The sequence below is a fragment of the Adiantum capillus-veneris genome, chromosome 12, assembly GCF_014529385.1.
Source record: "Adiantum capillus-veneris isolate H3 chromosome 12, ASM1452938v2, whole genome shotgun sequence".
Classification (NCBI taxonomy): domain Eukaryota; kingdom Viridiplantae; phylum Streptophyta; class Polypodiopsida; order Polypodiales; family Pteridaceae; genus Adiantum; species Adiantum capillus-veneris.
In genome coordinates, this window is record NC_140942.1 from 93,028,388 (window position 1) to 93,037,800 (window position 9,413).

Genomic DNA, 9,413 nt, shown 5'->3' on the forward strand with positions numbered 1-9,413 from the left:
TCAAAACCCCCCCTGTCATAATAACTAATATCTAATTCTCCTAAATGATTTTCTCATGTTAAACTGATCATTTAATATGGGGAAGTGCCAGGGGAGAAAAAGCTAGAATATTGGTTAAGATGGCAGACCGGCCACAATAGGGATCCAAAGGGGGGGCCATCTGCAGAAGAGCAATGTGCAACAATGGGCTTTAAAGACCCTAAGGTTCAGCCCATTAAGACTTCCAAAATGCTAAGGTTCCAAAATTCAAAGGTTGTGTCCAATGGTCAAACCTTAGTGAAATTGGATGCTTAGTGAGTGTGCTAAAAAGTCTTCATGACTCCTAAAGAGGAGGGGGCGAGCCCTAAAGGTAGAGGAAGAGAGAGAAACTTGTGAGAGAACACACACACTCAAAGGCTTCCCGTTACACAAAGGGCATAATGGACACATGTCAGCTCCCTAGGCCAATTGCCCACAAGGTGCACTCAAATCCTATTAGATGGCCATGGAGGTGGACCAATGAGAATCAGGCTAGAGTAAATTTAGTTTAACTCATTTAAAAACACTTACACAAGGAATTTGTCAAGGAATTTGTCACTTACACACTCACACAAGCTCATGTGTGAAGCAAGAAGACTCTCTCTCTCTCTCCTTCTCAAGCTTTAATGGAAAGCTCATCATCTACTCCAAGCTTGTGAGAAGGGAGGCCTACACCAACAATTGTTGGCTTTGTGATGCAAATCCAACCAACAGCCAAGCTTCAATGCATGCTCACCTCCTCTACCATGCTAAGTACTAAGCTATGCTAAGATATTATTGGTGATTATGTGAGGAGATGTACTTCTTTCTTGTAAGACTACTCCTTCTTCCTCTCAATCTACTCTCATATCCCGCTAGGTCTCACCATCTTCGAAGGTGTGTGAGGTCTTGGGTCTGAGAGTGTGAGGGAATTTATGTTGTGTTTTATAAGTGTTTGCTTAGTGCTTGAAGCTTCCATCTTCATTGCACTAGCTAGTTATGGAAGGAACACAAAGAATTATATTGTAAAAAGTCTCCCTTGACAGGGGAAACCTATAATACAAAGCCTTTTGGAGGGGGGATCGGCTCCATGTAAATATGATCCTCAACTGTTGTCAATATCTTAATTTCTCTCTCTTTTGAAGTATTGTTTATGCCTATCTAACTAGGTGTTATGCTTTTTGTTGCTCTCTCCACCCGAGCACTCTTGTTATGCTCATTAGGAATCTATTCTAATGAAATGCTCACTAAGTTCGTGCTATTTTCCGCTACACACAAGTTACTAGGCCATTAAATGTTACATTATTATTAGAGCACAAGGTTTCTCTTTTCTTGCTCAAGAAGGGAGGTCCTCAAGCTAGCTATAAATGGTTGTTATTGCCTTGCAGTGCGTCTGCCTTCGTGCAGATAACGGGGCATCACCATCGAGAGCTATGGTCTTAATAGTGGAGTCCTACGGGGCTTGCCTACGGCTTAACCATTATTGAGCTATTAGAAGCTTGACAGGAGCCGGTGCTGTTTTGGTGTTGAAAGACTCTCTCTTCTATTCCTTGCAATTAATGATATTCGAGACACGGGTAAAATAGCTTGAGTGTTTTTCTAAAGGGGTAAAGAGGAGTAGAAACTAGGGCTTGAAGTGCCAAAGTACACCGAAAAACATTTACATCTAAAAGTTGTTAGAATGGCTGACAATAGTAAAGAGAGTGAAATTAATGTTGATAGCTTTGAGTTTGCTAATGAGCAGGCTACTAATGATGCCCCTATGCTTGTTAACTACCTTGTTTCTAGGCTTCAACAAGCCATGGGCAATCCATCCCTCCAAAGTGAAGTGCAACGGCAGCTTCGTGCTCATGGGATTCTATAATCTCTCCACCATGAAGAGAGAGTACCTAGGAAGCCTCCTTGTGAGACTTCCAAAAGAGGCTTCTCTCCGATTCAGGAAGAAGAAGAGGATCCATATGAAGGGCTCAAAATTTTCCTTCTTGATGATGCATCTCCTTCCCAAAGGAGAACTCAAGAGCCCCCACCAAAAGAACGAGAAAGAAGTGAGTTTCCTTCCACCTCGGCGGAGATGGCTCCATGAAGACGGCGGACAAAACGCTCTCCATACGGAGAAGACCATCGCACACTTCTCCACACCATGATTCAAAGAGGGATGACATAAACCAAGAGAAGAAAAAGGCAAGAAAGAGGTCACCCTCTTCTCCATATTCTTCATCCTCTTCCTCTTATGAAGAAACTGATGGTACAAACAAAGAGGATCAAGGCAAGAAAAAGGCGAGAAAGAGGTCAGCCTCTTTTCCATCTTCCTCAAATTGTTCATCTTTTGAAGAAAGGGATGGTGCAACGTTTGAACCATAAAAAATAAGAGGCCATACGAAATCCTATGCCGCATGGAAGAGGTTGTCCAAGCTCAAGAAGTTTAAAGAGGGAGGAAAGAGAATCTCTTTCCTTACCTACGATGGCACCTTTGGTGCTACGAACAAAGTCTTGGCCTTTATCCAATAATTCAATGCGGTGTTTGGAGATGAGGGCTTCATGGAGTCCTCTAAGCTATGCCATGTATCCATGAACTTTCAAAAGTCCACCAGGCAATGGTGGTCTAGCCTACAGGCGAACGGTGAAGCTCCACGAACATGGAAAGCTCTAAGAGCTTTCATCATGAAGCAGTTTTTGGCCACCGATGCCAAAGACAAAGAACTCACGGAATGGTGTTGACAAGTTTTGGGACTTACATCTCAAAGCCACTTTCTTCAAAAAGATCGATTTTAGAGAGCAAAAACAACAATTTTGTGTGGGCTTAACTGAAGAAATGGCGGAGTATATCAACTCCCAAAGGCCATGCAACATATCTGCAACTATACACCATACTGAAGGAGTACGAGCGGAAGTGCGACGCGAGAGAGAGTGCGAGAAGAAGAGCACGACGATATGGTGAACTCGCTCTACTATAATGTGTAGAGCACAGTGAGTTCTTATTAGGTTTTTACAAAAGAATATGTGTACATACCTGGCGGTCTGCCCACTTACCTGGGCGACCACATCGGGCTTTATACCCCAACAACCTCCCACTTAAAGTCTAATGTGGTACTTTAAGTGTGAGAGAAGCTACTATACAAGCTAATATACAAGAGATGTAGAGAAGTGATATACTACCCTACACCTAACTGCTTGCAAAAATGCGCAAAGCTCTCTGAGGGAAGTCCTTTTGTAAGTAGATCAGCAGGATTTTCTTTGGTGTGAACTTTGACAAGCTGAAGTTGCTTATCCTCGAGCATTTCCCTGATGAAATGGTACTTCACATCCACATGCTTTGTCTTTGAGTGATAAACTGGATTGCGAGCCAATTGTATAGCACTTTGACTATCACAATATAACACAGGCCTCTCTTCTTTGATTCCCAAATCTGTTACTAGTCGATTAAGCCAAATTGATTCTTTGCATGCGTCTGATGTTGCAACATATTCAGCCTCTGTAGTAGACTGAGTAACACAATCTTGTAATCTAGAACGCCATGATACTGCTCCACCAACCAATGTAAAGACATACCCTGACGTAGACCTTCAGTTTTCTAAGTCACCTGCATAATCTGAGTCTGTAAAACCCTTTACACTTAGCTCCTGACTCCATAGCATATACGCATACTCTTTGTAGCTTTCAGGTATCTCAATATTCCTTTCACTGCCTCCCAATGTTTCTGGCCTGGGTTTGACATGTATCGACTTACTACTCCCACTGCAAATGCAATGTTTGGGCGAGTAGAAATCATTGCATACATTAAACTACCCATTGCAGACGCATATGGAATCTTATCCATTTCAGCCTGTTCTTCCTCAGACAGAGGACAATCTTGTTTGCTAAGTTTCACATATGGTGGCAATGGAACACTCAGTGCCTTTCCCTTCTCCATATTGAAATGTTGCAAAACCTTGTCAATATACTCTATTTGAGATAACCAAATCAACTTCTTTGATCTGTCTCTCTCAATGCGCATACCAAGTATATGACTTGCCTCACCCATGTCTTTCATGTCAAACGATTTTGCCATCTTTGACTTCAAAGCTGAAATTTCTTCCAAGTGCTTGCCAGGAATCAACATGTCATCCACATACAAAATAAGGATCAGCCAACTACCATCCTTAGCCTTCTTTGTATATAGACAGTGATCGAACTCACTACGTTTGTAGCCTTGCGAAAGCATAAACTTGTGGAATTTATGGTACCATGCCCTTGGTGATTGTTTTAAGCCATAAAGACTCTTTAACAACTGGCATACCCAATCTTCCTTGCCTTTCTCAACAAACCCTTCTGGCTGCTGCATGTAAATTTCCACATCTAAATCACCATGCAAGAACGCTGTCTTGACATCCATTCGGTGCAACACCAAATCTAATATGGCAACCAATGCAAGAAAGCATCTCAATGTAGTCATTTTGACCACCGGAGAGAAGACTTCATCAAAGTCAATGCCTTGTTCTTGCTTAAAGCCCTTGGCAACAAGGCTTGCTTTGTACTTTGGCTGACTATCATGAGCGGTGATCTTATACCTGTAAACCCATTTACAAGGTAGAGCCTTTTTGCCCCGTGGTAATTTAACCAGCCTCCATGTCTGGTTTTTATGCAGAGCTGTCATCTCTGACTACATGGCCAATTGCCAATTCCCGGAGTCCTTCATTTGCACTGCTTCCTTGTAACATGAAGGCTCATTGCAATCAGTCAACATGACATAGTTCATAGATGGAACAAAGCTATCACGAGGTCGCGTGACACGTCCAGATCTACGCACAATAGGTGGCTCAGGCTCAGCCACAACCTGTGGTTCCAATCTATCCTGTCCTTGCTCCTCTTGAGCCCTGATATTTTGTCTTGCACGTGCAGGTCCATCTTCTTGGAAGACAACTCTTCTAATCTCCTTAACTTTCTCTGGTTTAGAATAATATTTGGCTTCATTAAAGTAAACATCATTGCTGCGGATAACCTTTCTGGATTCGGGATCCCAAAGTCTGTACCCCATCTCACCAGAATTACCATAGCCTAGAAAGATACACTTTCTACTCTTTGGCTCAAGTTTGTTCCTAAATTCCTTTGCAACGTGAGTATATGCCTCATAACCAAAGACTCTGAGATGCTTGTATGGGGGCACCTTGCCTGACCATACCATCTCTGTCACTAAATCCTTCTGCAAAACCTTGCTAGGAGATCTATTTATAAGATGAACAGCTGTTGATACAGCTTCAGCCCAAAACCCATTTGGCAATTTTGCATTAGACAACATACTTCTGACCTTCTCTTGTATGGTCCTATTCATCCTCTCAGCAACACCATTTTGAGGAGGATTGTAAGGAGCCGTAAGTTCACGTTTTATACCTTTTGACTCACAAAAGTCCTGAAAGGCCTTTGAAACGTACTCTCCACCATTGTCAGTGCGTAAGCATTTAAGCTTCTTGCCACTCTGATTCTCCACAAGTGTCACAAACGTTTTGAAAACACTAAACGCTTCATCCTTGTGCTTGAGAAAGTAAACCCATACTTTCCTCGAGTAATCATCTATAAATTTCATAAAGTAAGAAGCTCCCCCTAGAGATAGGTTAGGCATAGGTCCACACAAATCACTATGAACAAGTGCCAACTGTGTATCTCTTCTACTGCTTCTATGCTTATGTGGCTGCTGTGTTTGCTTACCATACAGACAATGTTCACAAAATTCAAAATCATTAAATGAAAAGCCAGGCAAATAACCAGAACGAGACAAGATTTCCATTCCCTTCTTGGACATATGTCCTAACCGGCTATGCCACAAAGAAACGTTTGGCTGCTAGGTTACATTGATCACATTTTTAGAGACATTTGATACATAAATCATGTAAAGTCCTCCAAACTTTACTCCATGTGCTACTGTCATAGAACCCTTGGATATCTTCCACATGTTCTGTCCAAAAGTGGTGATGTAGCCAACATCATCAAGTAAACCTGTGCTGATCAAGCTCTTTGTAATTGCAGGATCATGTCTCACATTCTTCAGCGTGAAAGAAGAGCCATTCTGAAACTTCAATTGAACATCTCCAACACCTAAGATCTCACATGTCTGCCCATTGCCTAGCCGAACATGATCTTTAGTGGTCACATAAGAGGTAAACCACTCCTTGTTTGGAGACACATGAAGTGATGCCCTTGAGTCTATAATCCAGCCACTCAGTGCATTTCCATCAGATGCTGTAAGAAGAGCCGAGTCCATTGTATTCTTCAAGAAGTAGATGTCTCCTGACACTAGACTGTCATCCTCTGCAACAGTGTTTGTCACATTTATTTCTTGAATCTTCACTGAGGACTTGTTCTTCTCACCATGGTCTTCAGCTTTCTCTTTGCCTTTTTCTACTTTCCATTATCTGTAGTCTCTTTTCATGTGACCCTTCTTGCGACAATGGTAGCATTCTATGTCACTCTTGCCTTTAGCACTGCGGGACTTGCTACGAGACTGATTCCTCTTTCCACCTTTGTACTTTTCTTTGGTCCTTCCCCTGACAACTAAGGCTGTTTCTTCTCCTTTGTACGTTGTCTTTCTATTGGTTTCTTCAGTAAGCAGACATCCTTCTACACCTGCTATGTTCAAACCATCTGGAGGTGCAGAGTTACTCAAAGCTGTGGAAAAAGTGTCCCAACTTTCCGGCAATGTGATCAACAGGAATATAGCTCTAAGAGGTTCATCAAACTTGACACCTTGAGCTGACAACTGACTATAGATTGTGTTGAATTCATTCAGATGATTGGACATAGGTGTCCCTTCTTTCATCTTCAAGTCAACAAGCTTCTTAAGCCAGTATACCTGTGAAGCTGCACTCTGCTTCTCATAAAGATCACTCAACTTTAACCATGCTTGATAAGCCGAAATCTCGTCTGCTACATTGAAGTAAACGCTTTCTGCCAAAGTCAGCATAATGGTAGAAAGTGCCGATTCATCCATTTCGCTCCATTCATCTTCGTCCATATCTTCTGGTTTTATCCCCTTGAGCTTTATAGGTTTTATCTGCTTCTTTTGTACCAACACGTGCCAAATCTGCTTCTTCCACAATGGGAAATTGGTTCCATCCAGCTTCTTGATATTGTAAAGAGCAGTGTCCTGTGATCCATCCATAGCTGCGCTTCACAGTTGTTTACTTTCCTAGGAAAAATTCGGCAGAGTTTCCCCTGTAAACTGACCTCTGAACTAATATCAACCTGTCAAATGAACCAAGAAAGCTTCAGATTTTGCATAAATTTTGGCAGAGTCTCCTTTGTAAAATGGCTATGGTGTACTAAAAAACAGACCAAAAAACAGCTCAAAAAACCACTGTCTCTCTGACACTGTAAGCTGTGGGTAAACCTGTGCTGCACATGTACTGTCTCTGACTGTCCTGTCACTGTCCTATAAGCATAGACTGCGACAATGCCTCAACGACAGTAAAGAAAAGATGCAATCCCAACTGTCTAACTCACAGCCAATACATCCTAGCTGCCTATCTAAGGGTGCTCGATGGATCGCTCCAAGACCTGTATCACCGAAAGGATCTCAAAATTCTAGAATCCCCCAGCTCAATAAAACCTCACTCGACCCTCAACAAAGGCTGCAGTAAATCTGACAGTACATAGACTTCCCACAAAGTCATACATCCACAAATTTCTCACTATATGCTGTAACCGCTGCGGCGGTTGTTTGCTGCGTGAATCACAGCTAGCAAACCCTCAACAAACATACATCATCTCTGACAATACATCCCATGTGGAAGTACCTGCAATGTCAGGATGAAATCTGGAATATCAAGCAGCAAACACAAGCTACCTGATGAACTAGTGGATGTCGCCTACAGTCTGTGTGTAGATGCGCCCGTGTCGTATGTGACACGCCTCCAAGAACTGTGAGCCGTCCTTCGATGTGTAGACAACCACAAATCAACACTCTGGGAGTGTCGATATCCTCAGCACCTGCAGTTGTAGGGCGAAAACCCCAAATTTGCAGAGTCAGATCTGCACCCGCTGAGACCACGTAGTCGAAAATGGCTTGCGCAGACCTTTGTCGAAGCCGAACGGTGGCCGAGATGACCTCAGAATGAAATCTTGAAAACACCGAGCCCGTCGGGCCTTCCCACAGGATTTGGGGCCGTGTCTTCACTTGTCGAATTTCACTGCAATCTGAGCTGGTGACTCTAGCCTCCTGTAGTGCTGCCCCAAGCCTCGATCTGAGCTCTGATACCAGTTGAAGGAGTACGAGCGGAAGTGCGACGCGAGAGAGAGTGCGAGAAGAAGAGCACGACGATATGGTGAACTCGCTCTACTGTAATGTGTAGAGCATAGTGAGTTCTTATTAGGTTTTTACAAAAGAATATGTGTACATACGTGGCGGTCCGCCCACTTACCTGGGCGACCACATTGGGCTTTATACCCCGACACATACTATGGTGGCTTCTTGAATCACTTGCAAATAGGGGCTAAGAGAAATCCTAGGCCCACGGAAAACAAGGGTTCCAATGAGCCTAAGGGGAAGGACAATGTCCAAAAGTCTCCTAAGGGCAATTACAATAACAACAAAGCTAAGGAGAAGGGACACCCGCCATGAGCCTCCTAGAGCTACCTTGGTCGAAATCCAAGAAGAGGAATCTCACCGCAAAGGATCTCCTCTATGCCATGCTTGGGGAAAGGTAAGAGAACATGATGCTTTTATTCTCTTTTCATATACACAGAGTTGGCCACCAAGCTAGGTATCCAAGACTATGAGATGGGAGATGTCCTACCCACAGATGGTGCTTTCAAGGGGCAAGAAGCTTCAGTCACTCCCTTAATCGGGAAATTGAGGCTCCATGTCCAAAGCTATGTGGACAAAGAGGACTTCTTTATCTCTCTTCTCAAGCACGAGGATGTAATCCTAGGGGCACCATGGTTTGATTGCATGGCTGCTAATGTTAAATTCCCTTAAAGAAAAGTACAGGGAAAAATATATGTACATAGATGCCAAACAGATGGGTAACACCATACCCATTATACATACGGAAACTTTCAATAAGTCAATAAAGAGCTCTATTTCCGTGTACATGTTTTTTGCTAAAGATTATCAAAATGAACCTAATGCTTTAGCAAAAGAAAATATAAACAATCACAAGGAATTAGACTTATCCAATTTTCTCAAGGGGTTTCAAGATGTTTTTATTGACGACATCCCTTGTGAACTGCCTCCTAAATGAGGCAATGATGACCATGCAATTGAACTTCTTCCAGGAAGCTCACCGCCTAATAAACCTCCTTATAGAGTTTCTCAAGCTCAACAAGAGGAGATTATGCGGCAAGTGCATGAGTTAGTTGAGAAAGGCATGGTTAGGCCTAGCTCATCTCCATTTTGTTCACCCGTGTTATTAGTGCAAAAGAAAGACGGCACATATCATATGTGT